At 37.7% G+C, this 13,699-nt stretch overlaps 1 protein-coding gene across 11 annotated transcripts in view; it reads right to left on the bottom strand.

Moving 5' to 3' along the window:
* FHIT (fragile histidine triad diadenosine triphosphatase) overlaps positions 1 to 13,699 on the bottom strand; it is a 1,491,711-nt gene that overhangs the window by 943,933 nt on the left and 534,079 nt on the right. The window lies entirely within an intron of this gene.

Raw genomic sequence — 13,699 nt, 5'->3', positions numbered from 1 at the left:
ATTTGAGAACTTTCCTCAATTCTAGTATCGTATTTAGTGGTATAAATATCCATCTCAGCACTGCTTTAGCTGCAGCTTACATATTTTGATATATTTTGTTTTCATTTTCATTCAGTTCTATGTATTTTTTAATTTCCTTTAAGAGTTACTCTTTGACCTATGTTTAGAACTTTTTCTGTGATCTTCTTGTAATTGATTTCTAGTTAGATTTTATTATAGTCAGAGAACACATTCAGCATGATTTCAATTTTTAAAACTTAAAGGGTTTTTTGTGACCCAAGGTATGGTATATTTTGCTGAATGATACATGAGTGCTTGAAAAAAATGTGTATTCTGCTATTATTGGATGGAGTGTTCTATATATGTCAATTAGATACTATTAGCCCATTGTGATGCTCAGATCTTCTATATTCTTGCTGATTTTCTGCATAGTAGATCTATCTATTGTTGAGATGGGGCATTGGAGTCTCTAACTACAGTTGTCAATTTCTCTATTTCTCCTTCAGCTCTGTTAGTTGGGTTGTTTGTTTTTGTTTGTTTGTTTTTTCCCCATGTACTTTAAGGCTCTATTGTTTGGTGTGTATATATTTAGGATCATTAAATTTTCTGGGTGGGTTGATGCTTTCATCATTATATAATATCTCTGTTTGTCTCTGGATATTTTCTTTGCTCTGAAGTCTACTTTTATCACATATTAATATAGTCTCTCCTGCTTTTTGAAAATTAATATTTGTATGGTGTACTTTTTTCTATCCTTTTACTTTTAACTTACCTAATCATTGACTTCGAAGTGAGTTCCTCATAAGCAGCATATAGTTGGACTGAGTTCTTTTATACACTCTGTCAATCTTTATCTTTCAATAAAAGATTTAGATGATTTACATTTAAGATCATTATTGATATGTTAGCACCTCAGTCTATTATCATATTACTTGTTTTCTATTTCTTTTCTCTGGTTCTCATTCCCCTTATTGGAGGGGTCAGACTTTTCTGATGTTGCCAGCGATACTCCCATTCAATCAGGAAAAAAAATCAAACTCCCTGGGCTTCCCCCTGTCATTAGGTTAGGAGTTAGGAAACACCTGGTCTGGGTGGCTTCTTCTATTGGGAGGGAGGACCCTAGACACCCTGCTACTATGCTGTTCCTCTAGTCCTGGAGTCTCAAACCAGCTCACCTTTTTCTTACCACCTTTCAGAATTCTCATTTGGTTGTCTCTTGCTTCATTTCTAGAGTTCATAGTTGTGCTTAGGAGGAGGAGCAGGGAAAATGGGTCTACATCATCTTTGCTGGGCCAGAATCTCTGCTTACTATATTTTTCATTGTATGTTTCCAGTCAAGTCTCTTATGACCCTTAACCCTTTTTTTAAAAAAATTAATCATTTATTTATTTATGGCTGCATTGGGTCTTCGTTTCTGCACGAGGGCTTTCTCTAGTTGTGGCAAGCGGGGGCCACTCTTCATCGCGGCACGCAGGCCTCTCACTATCGCGGCCTCTCTTGTTGCGGAGCACAGGCTCTAGACACGCAGGCTCAGTAGTTGTGGCTCATGGGCCCAGTTGCTCCGTGGCATGTGGGATCCTCCCAGACCAGGGCTCGAACCCATGTCCACTGCATTGGCAGGCAGATTCTCAACCACTGCGCCACCAGGGAAGCCCCGACCCTTAACCCTTTTGACCTTATACTTATTTGTGTACATCCACAGATTCTAAGATTTGAAACTTCTTGAGAATTTCTCTTTGTATATCTTACAGTGCCTTGAACATAGTGGGTTCTCCCTATGGATGAATAAATGAATGAATGAATGCTTATGTATATTTTCTTTGGGGCTGTACAGTGGAGTAGACCTACATGTTAAGTGCCCACCCCTGTAAATGGACAAAGGAGTAACAGGGAGAATCTTACTCAATGTGATTTACTGAAATATGCCTAAGAACATATGCTCACTTAGTCATCAACTCCCTCAGGTCATCACACTCATTTTTCTGCTTCCAGCAGATCAGAAAATGTAATGCTGGGGCAGGCCTCCCCACCATCACTTCCTTTATTACTCCCCGCAAGCCTATACCCTGAACACACAAACACACACATGCACACACACACACACCCCTCAAGCATCCAATTTTTCAGAGAAGGTAGGAAGTCAAAAGGGGGAACATGTCACATTTTCTTTCTAGAAATGAAACTACTACATCTCCAATAAAAGATGAGTATGAAACACCGATACCTGGTAACAAATGCCATAGAACAATGTTGCTGGGAAACCCCAAATTTTTAGAGCTCATAGAAACATCACTAAAGATTGCATGTAAGAGATAGAGGGCCCCAGGCAGGGAATGCAATGGAATGTAAGGCCAGGTCCCTGCTGAGGCTCAGAAGTAGGAGTGATGAAACAGCAAGCAGGAAGAGACCTTGGGCAATTGAGTTCTCCCACTGAGAAGGAAAGGATTAAAAATAAAGGCTTTAGGATGGAAAAAACTGGATGTCTGACCTCTCATTTAACTACTGGAATCATGCATTGTTATCAATTGGTATGAGCTCTTGGTCTCTTAAGATCCCTAGGCACTCGTATCTCATGTTTGCTGCACATGTGTATCTCCATTTTGGTTTTTGTTTTTTGACAAACAGAAGTTTACTTTTAATGGAGTCAAGTCCACAACTCTTTTCTTTTGTGATCTTTTCTTTTTCTCTTTAAGTTTATAAGGTTCTCTCTCACTGTAGTTGGGACAAATGCTCATTTCTCTTCTAGCTTTCTAATGATTGATTTTATACATTTATTGCCTTAATCCAGAGGGAATTAATTTTAGGGTATGGTGCGAGGGAGACTGTAATTCTTCCAACTTGAATGTATTCTTAATAAGAAAGAATAAGGCTTACTCTCTGGTCCAGTGAATGGACCCCTAGGCAGAAAACCAAGGTGAATCCAAGGCCTACTTCAAGTGTTACCTTCTCTCAAAGACCAAAGTCCTGCATTGCCTGTTAGCCAATTCCTGGAAATAGGTGCCTCATACATTTTATCTAATTTTATAGCTCTTCATGAAAGGAGGTCAAGACTGGCACCAGACACTTAATTGCAGCTAACAGCAGAAGTCCTTAATTCTCTACAGTCACTGCCTTTGAATACTATAATGCTTTAATATCTTTCTTCACTACCATCTCCAACACCTGCACTTTACAAATGATCCTATTTCCCCAACTACCCACTGCTCTACAGTACACATGAATGATGGATAATACTTATCAAGTGAATTACCCAGGCTTCCTTTTCTCACTCCTTTCCCCATGTTCTTGGATCTCTGATTGACATCTAATGTCTCTGCTCCAGGAACAGAGGAGGTCAGATGAGGAGAGAGGGGAAGCTCAAATTACTCCATAATTTTTCTTTTCAAAAGCTCTGAAGATCAATTGGGTAGGATGAATTTTACAATGAGATTTGGAGGTTACATAAACATTTCAGTTGGTCTAACTCACCAGCTTCCAGCAGCACCACCACAGCTAGCCCTTTCCTGGAGGTAATTCCATATTGGTTGTACCCTAAACAATCGGCCCTCTGTATCCACAGGTTCTGCATCTGAGGATTCAATCAACCATGGATCAAAAAAAAAAAAAAAAAAAAAAAGAAATCCAGAAATTCCAAACAGCAAAGGTTGAATTTGCTGCACACCAGCAACTATTTACATAGCCTTTACACTATTTTACAATGAACTACATCTGTCTCTGTGATAGAAGCTGATCTCAGCTCATCAAAGAGCTTATCAAGACCAACAGCATTTAGTAATGACACTGGCTTCCAAATGCGTCTGGATTAGAATAAACTTTCTTTGTACCATTTTTAGCTTCTATACATTTGAATAAAGGTGAACCCAGAGCTAAATGAACTCTGAGAAAAAAATTTCAAAAAAGTTAAGATTAAGCAGAGTTTCTTTTTGGAAGTAGGGGAGGATAGTTGTTGAGGAATGTTCAAGGATTACTCTGCTGCTTTTCAACTTTTTATTATTGATTTTATCTTAAAGGCAAAACACAATACCTAGCTAAGGATTTAAATACAGATAAACAATCTAAATAGGCTGCAGTTAAGTACATTATTCTTCAAAGATCACCTCAGAAAAGAGAAGGTAGCTCCCAACTTGTCACAAATTAAATATGTTTAAGAAAAGCAAGTGTGAATAGCAGCTAAGGATGGGGAGCAGGGAGAGGTAGATTAGAGGCATCAGAGACGCCCTTTCACTTTTGCTGAGATGTTTCCAAATGGTTTGTATATCTAGCTGACCAAAGTGGTACAATTTATTTTCTTAAGTTTATCAATCACTCTGCACATTAATAAATTATAGCTTCACCTCAAGTTTAATTTTACAATGTGCATTTGACCACGTTCAAGATTGCTCAAGAAAACAGCAATCTTGAGAAATGGATGGAAGGATAGATGGATGAATGGATGGATGGATAAGACAACCACTAGGTTCATTGTTTCTACTTATTTGTTCGACATTTTTTTTGAAGTGCTACCAGGCTAGGGTATGGAGGTGAACAAGTTAGAAACAGTTTCATTATGGAGCTTACAGTCTACCATAATAGACAGAATGGAGGACTCAAGATAGGCAAAAATGTCTAATGTGTCACCTAAAGAAGGTAACCAAAATGAGTTACCCAACAACTTAGCATGGCTGCTATCTGCAGTTATATACATGCCAGGCAAGATGAGAAAAGGCCTACAACCTCTCCTGGACATGCTTTGGAGACCAAATAAGTTTGGATCATAACCATCCCTATAAATTCCTACCTGTACCCTTCACACACAAGAAATTACCAGGAGGCATCACTATCACAGATAGTGATCACTATCACTATCACTATCACAGATCCCCAACAAGAACCCATTAATACCACCCAAACAGATAAAACTGTCTAGGCTTGTTTCTGCCTTTTTTGTTATTGTTGTTGTTTAGAGAAGACCTAAATCAGATGCAAATTCACCATATTTCCCTTCAAGGACACTCATCATAAAAGCTGCTAGTGTACCTTTTTTGGCATATAAAATCATATTTGCTAAATCATCTATCTCTTTTGCAACACAATTCTATTTTCATCTAGCAACTGCATGAAGCCAATCTATTGGGCAGAAAAGTAAAAGAAATGAAATATTTACTGTAGAATCACGAGGTGTATTATATATCATCATTCAATGGAATGCAAAATTAGCAAGTATTAGCCTTGCAACTTGATTGGCCATGTAACTGACAGATTTTCCTGTAAGGAGGTCTCCAAAGTACCATCCAATCTAGAGTTTAACAATTTCCAGGCCCTTATCCTGCCCTTCCTGCTGCAAGTTGCACACATGGAATCAGTTATCCACAAGAAAGCCCAGCATGGGGGGGGGGGGGTGTAAATAGATTATGATCCTAATTTGCAAAAGATTTCCAGTTTTCAAGTGTCCCTGATTCTACCTAAAGAGTTGCTCCAGCCTGTGCATGACAGCTGTCCATAATGGAGATAGATAGCCCTTCTTTCTTTTTAAGTTCAAGATTTACCATTTGTTTTTGCTACTCTTCCCCAAACTCTTTTAGTCTCAGACATATTAGTGACACAATAAATAACTTATTGTTTTCCATCTTTAGGACTTTTGTACTTGTCGGTAATATGGAAACCTGTTTTTGGTCCTAAAAAAAATAATCATGTGAAAACTTTCGTCTGTAACATAAAAATACAGCAGTAATCTGTCAATGATAATAACGATGATAATTAGATACTGACTTGTGCTGGTAACTGCGTTAGGCTCTTTTCATTCACTATCTCATTAAAATCCTCACAATTCCTGTATGACTTAGATTACGCCCTGTAGTCCCTTTAAGCACTTTTCATACAGAATTCAACCCTCTATTTCAAGCATAGCCAGAAACTGGCAATACAGGAACAGACAAAGGGAAATGATTCTGTCCAGTTGGGAAAAAAAACCCCACAATCCTCATTAAAACTTAGGCACTTTAGAAAGAGGCCAAAAAAAGCTGTTCATTATGATTATGGAAACAAGATCTGCTCACTGCACTGATTTGAAAATTATAGCAAAGCATTTTTTTTTAATTTATTTATTTTATTTTTGGCTGTGTTGGGCCTTCATTGCTTTGCGCAGGCTTTCTCTAGTTGCGGTGAGCAGGGGCTACTCTTCATTACGGTGCATGGGCGTCTCATTGCAGTGGCTTCTGTTGTAGAGGAGCACGGGCTCTAGGTGCGCAGGCTTCAGTAGTTGTGGCACGTGGGCTCTAGAGCACAGGCTCGGTAGTTGTGGCGCATGGGCTTAGTTGCTCCACAGCATCTGGGATCTTCCCGGACCAGGGCTCGAACCAGTGTCCCCTGCATTGGCAGGCAGATTCTTAAACACTGAGCCACCAGAAAAGCCCAACAGCAAAGCATTTTTTAAATGCTTTAAAATGTAAAACACAATGAAATGCACATAATTGAACAATAAGCTATTATACTAGAATTTAAAATACTTAAAATTATATCCTCCATCACCTAACAATATAGTTGCTAAAAACACTTGCTTTGTAGGTAGAAACTTGTCTTACTTGCTTTGCTTCCTTCTCTGCAATTGTCTTTAATATTTTCTTAACTCTCTGCGAAATGTGAAAGACACTGTGGAAATGTTTTCAGTTCAAGCGCCCAGTGGCAGAGTGTGGCTCACACTGATGTTATGATGGCCTTTTAGCACTGGCAAGGTCTGAAATGTGTAGCCCTCATGTTGACACTCAGTGTGCTTTTCAAAGTATCTACCCATGGTTTGCACATTCTACGGGAAGATATCTGGAAAGTGTCTTAAGGATTTTCCTGTATATCATTTTCTCAAAATTTTTGTATTGAGTTTTGGTATAAATCTAAATTTTTGCCAACTGAACAGTGGCAAGATCTGTATTTTAACTCCTAGTATAATAGCTTGTTGTTCAATTATGTGTATTTCACTGTGTTTTACTAACATTTCAGGAAATTGGCTGGGGAGTTGGATTGACATATTAAACGTTACCATTTTTCTCATTTAAAATAATGGGAAGTTGTCTCCTAGAAAACATTGTTGGGTAAAACATCTGATCATCAGGTACAAATTACTCACATCAAACAAGGGATACCTATATTTTTCCTAGCATGTTCCCTATCTTTTGCTCTTTGCTCACTTCTTTCTTTCAATTTCTATTTTTACACATTTTCTCATTTAATTCTGGCAACATTACAAGGTAGCTAGTATGACCCTATTTTAGAGATGAGGGCACTGAGATTCAGGGAGGTCTGTCACTGGCTGTATTCCTTTCCTTCCTGTGGTTGCTGTAACAAATTACCACAAACTTAGTACTTTTAACAACAGAAATTTATACACTCACAATTCTGGAGGCCAGATGTCCAAAATCAAGGTGTTGGCAGAGCCCTGCTCCCTCCAGAGGCTCTAGCAGAGATTCCACTCCATGCCTCGTCCACCTTCTGGTGGTTGCTGGTATTTCTTGGCGTGGGGCCACCATATCACTCCAGTGCCTCCAAGGTCGCATCTCCTCCTCTTTTGTGTGTCTCAAAGCTCACTCTGCCCCTCTCTTATAAGGATACGTATGATAGCATTTAGGGCTCCCTGGAATAATCCAGAATGGTTTCCTCATCTCAAGAGCTTTAACTTAGTCATATCTGTAAAGAATCTTTTTCCAAATAAGGTCACATTCACATATTCCAGGAATTTGACATGGATACTTTTTTAGGGACCATTTTTCAGCCTGACACACTGGCTCAGTGTCACCCAGCATGACATGGTGTAGATGTTCAGATGTAGGACTTGCAGATTCCAGAATTCATGTTCTTTCTGCTCCATGTGTTGTCTTCCATGATATTGCAAGACCTGTCATCTCTGCCTCTACCTATATCTCAGCCTCCCCTCCATCTGCCTTACCTCAGAGCAAAGTCAATATTCTGCTCCCCCAGCTCCGGGGCCCTTTCCAAGGAGAATCTGAAAAGGCTGAGCTGCCCATTAACAAATCCTGTCATACACTCTTGGCTTCTTTCCCAATACTCAGTCAGCTTCCTGAGTCTAGTTCAAGGACCACACTGGATCACAAAAGCAACCTTGCTTTGAGGAAATAACTATTACCGCTTTCCCACTGATACTGATTTTTTAGTGTCCCCATAACATAACAGAAAAGAATGCTAAATATCATCCTCTTTCTTTTTTCTGAACTTGTTGTCTGCTGTTACTTAGGGAATGAAAATGGACAGAAAAAGGAAACCACACTATGTCTCCTAAATTGTCCTAGAACACATGGTATGAAGGTTAGTCAAAGCCAAGTTGTTTTTTGTCAAGAGATTGCTTGATCTAGAATCCATGTAGGAACTGATGATGTTTCCACCTGCCTAACACGTGGGCCAGTAAGGATCTGCAAAGTGCTATTCTGTACAAATATTTCTCATTCATTCTAGGAACCAGCATTCACATTTACACAGACTACCTGGAATTCAATGTAACCTTTCTTTCCACAATCTACCTAAATATTATACTATATTTTATATAAAATATAGAAACTTACTCATTGTTTGGCCTATTTAAAAAACACTCCCCATTCAAGTTGTCATTCGAATTACACCTACATGAATCATAAATCAGACAAGATGATTTCATCATTTTTACTTAGATAGACATATATTGAAAAGAAATTAAGAGAGGAAAATGAGCTCATATTTACCTTACTATTTTAAGATTTCTAATGTTCTCTATTCTTACCTGAGGATCTGAGTTTTCATCTATTATTTCTTTTCAACGTAAAGAACTTCCTTTAACATTTCTTGTGATATAAGTTAGTCTGCAGGCAATAAATTTTCTCAGTTTTTCTTTAACTGAAAGCAACTTTCTTTCCATTCTTTTTGTTTTTTCCCTTGAGTTACAATATTATACAATGAAATGTTTCAGGTGTACAACACAGTGATTCACAATTTTTAAGATTATTCTCCATTTATAGTTATTACAAAATACAGGCTATATTCCCTGTGCTGTATCTTTGTAGCTTATTTATTTTTTTGAATTTTGAATTTTATTTAATTTATTTTTTTATACAGCAGGTTCTTATTAGTTATCCATTTTACACACATCAGTGTATACATATCAATCCCAATCTCCCAATTCATCACACCACCACCCCACCACCACCACTTTCCCCCCTTGGTGTCCATACGTTTGTTCTCTACATCTGTGTCTCAATTTCTGCCCAGCAAACTGGTTCATCTGTACCATTTTTCTATGTTCCACATACATGTGTTAATATACAATATTTGTTTTTCTCTTTCTGACTTACTTCACTCTGTATGACAGTCTCTAGATCTATGTGTGTTTCAACAAATGACCCAATTTTGTTCCTTTTTATGTCTAAGTAATATTCCATTATATATATATGTACTACATCTTCTTTATCCATTCGTCTATCAATGGGCATTTAGGTTGCTTCCATGAGCTGGCTATTGTAAATAGTGCTGCAATGAACATTGGGGTGCATGTGTCTTTTTGAATTATGGTTTTCTCTGGGTATATGCCCAGTAGTGGGATTGCTGGGTCGTATGGTAATTCTATTTTTAGTTTTTTAAGGAACTCCATACTGTTCTCCATAGTGCCTGTATCAATTTACCTTCCCACCAACAGTGCAAGAGGGTGCCCTTTCCTCCACACCCTCCTCAGCATTTGTTGTTTGTAGATTTTCTTATGATGCCCATTCTAACTGGTGTGAGGTGATACCTCATTGTAGTTTTGATCTGCATTTCTCTAATAATTAGTGATTTTGAGCAGCTTTTCATGTGCTTCTTGGCCATCTGTATGTCTTCTTTGGAGAAATGTCTATTTAGGTCTTCTGCCCATTTTTGGATTGGGTTGTTTGTTTTCTCATATTGAGCTGCACGAGCTGTTTATATATTTTGGAGATTAATCCTTTGTCCGTTGATTCCTTTGCAAATATTTTCTTCCATTCTAAGGGTTGTCTTTTCATCTTGTTTGTAGTTTCCTTTGCTTTGCAAAAGCTTTTGAATTTCATTAGGTCCCATTTGTTTATTTTTGTTTTATTTCCATTTCTCTAGGAGGTGGATCAAAAAAGATCTTGCTGTGATTTGTGTCAAAGAGTGTTCTTCCTATGTCTTCCTCTAAGAGTTTTATAGTGTCCGGTCTTACATTTAGGTCTCTGATCCATTTTGAGTTTATTTTTGTGTATGGTGTTAGGGAGTGTTCTAATTTCATTCTTTTCCATGTAGCTGTCCAGTTTTCCCAGCACCACTTATTGAAGAGGCTGTTTCTTCTCCACTGTATATTCTTCCCTCCTTTATCAAAGATAAGGTGACTATAGGTGCATGGGTTTATCTCTGGGCTTTCTATCCTGTTCCATTGATCTATATTTGTTTTTATGCCAGTACCATACTGTCTGGATTACTGTAGCTTTGTAGTATAGTCTGAAGTCAGGGAGCCTGATTCCTCCAACTCCGTTTTTCTTTCCCAAGACTGCTTTGGCTATTCGGGGTCTTTTGTGTCTCCATACAAATTTTAAGATTTTTTGTTCTAGTTCCGTAAAAAATGTCATTGGTAATTTCATAGGGATTGCATTGAATCTGTAGATTGCTTTGGGTAGTATAGTCATTTTCACAATATTAATTCTTCCACTCCAAGAACATGGTATATCTCTCCATCTGTTGGTATCATCTTTAATTTCTTTCATCAGTGTCGCATAGTTTTCTGCATACAGGTCTTTTGTCTCGCTAGGTAGGTTTATTCCTAGGTATTTTATTCTTTTTATTGCAATGGTAAATGGGAGTGTTTCCTTAATCTCTCTTTCAGATTTTTCATCATTAGTGTATAGGAATGCAACAGATTTCTGTGCATTAATTTTGTATCCTGCAACATTACCAAATTCATTGATTACCTCTTGTAGTTTTCTGGTGGCATCTTTAGGATTTTCTATGTATACTATCATGTCATCTGCAAAGAGTGACAGTTTTACTTTTTCTTTTCCAATTTTTATTCCTTTTATTTCTTTTTCTTCTCTGATTGCTGTGGCTAGGACTTCCAAAACTATGTTGAATAATAGTGGGGAGAGTGGACATCCTTGTCTTGTTCCTGATCTTAGAGGAAATGCTTTCAGTTTTTCACCATTGAGAATGATGTTTGCTGTGGGTTTGTCGTATATGGCCTTTATTATGTTGAGGTAGGTTCCCTCTGTGCCCACTTTCTGGAGAGTTTTTATCATAAATGGGTGTTGAATTTTGTCAAAAGCTTTTTCTGCATCTATTGAGATGATCATATGGTTTTTATTCTTCAATTTGTTAATATGGTGTATCACATTGATTGATAAGCGTATATTGAAGAATCCTTGCATCCCTGGGATAAAACCCACTTCATCATGGTGTATGACCCTTTTAATGTGTTGTTGGATTCTCTTTGCTAGTATTTGGTTGAGGATTTTTGCATCTATATTCGTCAATGATATTGGTCTGTAATATTCTTTTTTTGTAGAATCTCTGTCTGGTTTTGGTATCAGGGTGATGGTGGCCTCATAGAATGAGATTGGGAGTGTTCCTTCCTCTGCAATTTTTTGGAAGAGTTTGAGAAGGATGGGTGTTAGCCCTTCTCTAAATGTTTGATAGAATTCATCTGTGAAGCCATCTGGTCCTGGACTTTTGTTTGTTGGAAGAATTTTAATCACAGTTTCAATTGCATTACTTGTGACTGGTCTGTTCATATTTTCTGTTTCTTCCTGGTTCAGTCTTGGAAGGTTACATCTTTCTAAGAATTTGTCCATTTCTTCCAGGTTGTCCATTTTATTTGCATAGAGTTGCTTGTAGCAGTCTCTTAGGATGCTTTGTATTTCTGCCGTGTCTGTTGTAACTTCTCCTTTTTCATTTCTAATTTTATTGATTTGGGTCCTCTCCCTCTTTTTATTGATGAGTCTGGCTAATGGTTTATCAATTTTGTTTATCTTCTCAAAGAACCAACTTTTAGTTTTATTGATCTTTGCTACTGTTTTCTTTGTTTCTATTTCATTTAGTTCTGCTCTGATCTTTATGATTTCTTTCCTTCTGCTAACTTCGGGTTTTGTTTGTTCTTCTTTCTCTAGTTCTTTTGGGTGTAAGGTTAGATTGTTTATTTGAGATTTTTCTTGTTTCTTGAGGTAGGCTTGTATTGCTATAATCTTCCCTCTTAGAACTGCTTTCACTGCATCCCAAAGGTTCCAAAAGATCGTCGTGTTTTCATTGTCATTTGTCTCTAGGTATTTTTTGATTTCCTCTTTGATTTCTTCAGTGATCTCTTAGTTATTTAGTAATGTATTGTTTAGCCTCCATGTGTTTGTGTTTTTTACGTTTTATTCCCTGTAATTCATTTCTAATCTCAAGGCATTGTGGTCAGAAAAGATGCTTGATATGATTTCAATTTTCTTAAATTTACTGTGGCTTGACCTCTGACCCAAGATGTGATCTATCTTGGAGAATGTTCCGTGTGCACTTGAGAAGAAAGTGTAATCTGCTGTTTTTGGACGGAATGTCCTATATATATCAATTAAATCTATCTGGTCTATTGTGTCATTTAAAGCTTCTGTTTCCTTATTAATTTTCATTTTGGATGATCTGTCCATTGGTGTAAGTGAGGTGTTAAAGTCCCCCATTATTATTGTGTTACTGTTGATTTCCTATTTTATAGCTGTTAGCAGTTGCCTTATGTATTGAGGTGCTCCTATGTTGGGTGCATATATATTTATAATTGTTATACCTTCTTCTTGGATTGATCCCTTGATCATTATGTAGTGTCCTTCCTTGTCTCTTGTAACATTCTTTATTTTAAAGTCTATTTTATCTGATATGAGTATTGCTACTCCAGCTTCCTTTTCATTTCCATTTGCATGGAATATTTTTTTCCATCCCCTCGCTTTCAGTCTGTATGTGTCCCTAGGTCTGAAGTGGGTCTCTTGTAGACAGCATATATATGGGCCTTGTTTTTGTATCCATTCAGCAAGCCTGTGTCTTTTGCTTGGAGCATTTAATCCATTCATGTTTAAGGTAATTATCGATATGTATGTTCCTATGACCATTTTCTTAATTGTTTTGGGTTTGTTTTTGTAGGTCCTTTTCTTCTCTTGTGTTTCCCACTTAGAGAAGCTCCTTTAGCATTTGTTGTAGAGCTGGTTTGGTGGTGCTGAATTCTCTTAGCTTTTGCTTGTCTGTAAAGCTTTTGATTTCTCCATCAAATCTGAATGAGATCCTTGCCGGGTAGAGTAATCTTGGTTGTAGGTTCTTCCCTTTCATCACTTTAAGTATATCATGCCACTCCCTTCTGGCTTGCAGAGTTTCTGCTGAGAAATCAGCTGTTAACCTTATGGGAGTTCCCTGGTATGTTATTTGTTGCTTTTCCCTTGCTGCTTTCAATAAGTTTTCTTTGTCTTTAATATTTGTCAGTTTGATTACTATGTGTCTTGGCGTGTTTCTCCTTTGGTTTATCCTGTATGGGACTCTCTGCGCTTCTGGGACTTGGGTGGCTATTTCCTTTCCCATGTTAGGGAAGTTTTTCAATATAATCTCTTCAAATATTTTCTCGGGTCCTTTCTCTCTCTCTTCTCCTTCTGGGACCCCTATAATGCGAATGTTGGTGCGTTTAATGTTGTCCCAGAGGTCTCTAAGGCTGTCTTCATCTCTTTTCATTCTTTTTTCTTTATTCTGTTCC

Source organism: Balaenoptera borealis, assembly GCF_965194805.1.
Source record: "Balaenoptera borealis genome assembly, chromosome: 12".
In the NCBI taxonomy this organism is placed as follows: domain Eukaryota; kingdom Metazoa; phylum Chordata; class Mammalia; order Artiodactyla; family Balaenopteridae; genus Balaenoptera; species Balaenoptera borealis.
This window is presented reverse-complemented; position numbering and strand designations above follow the sequence as displayed.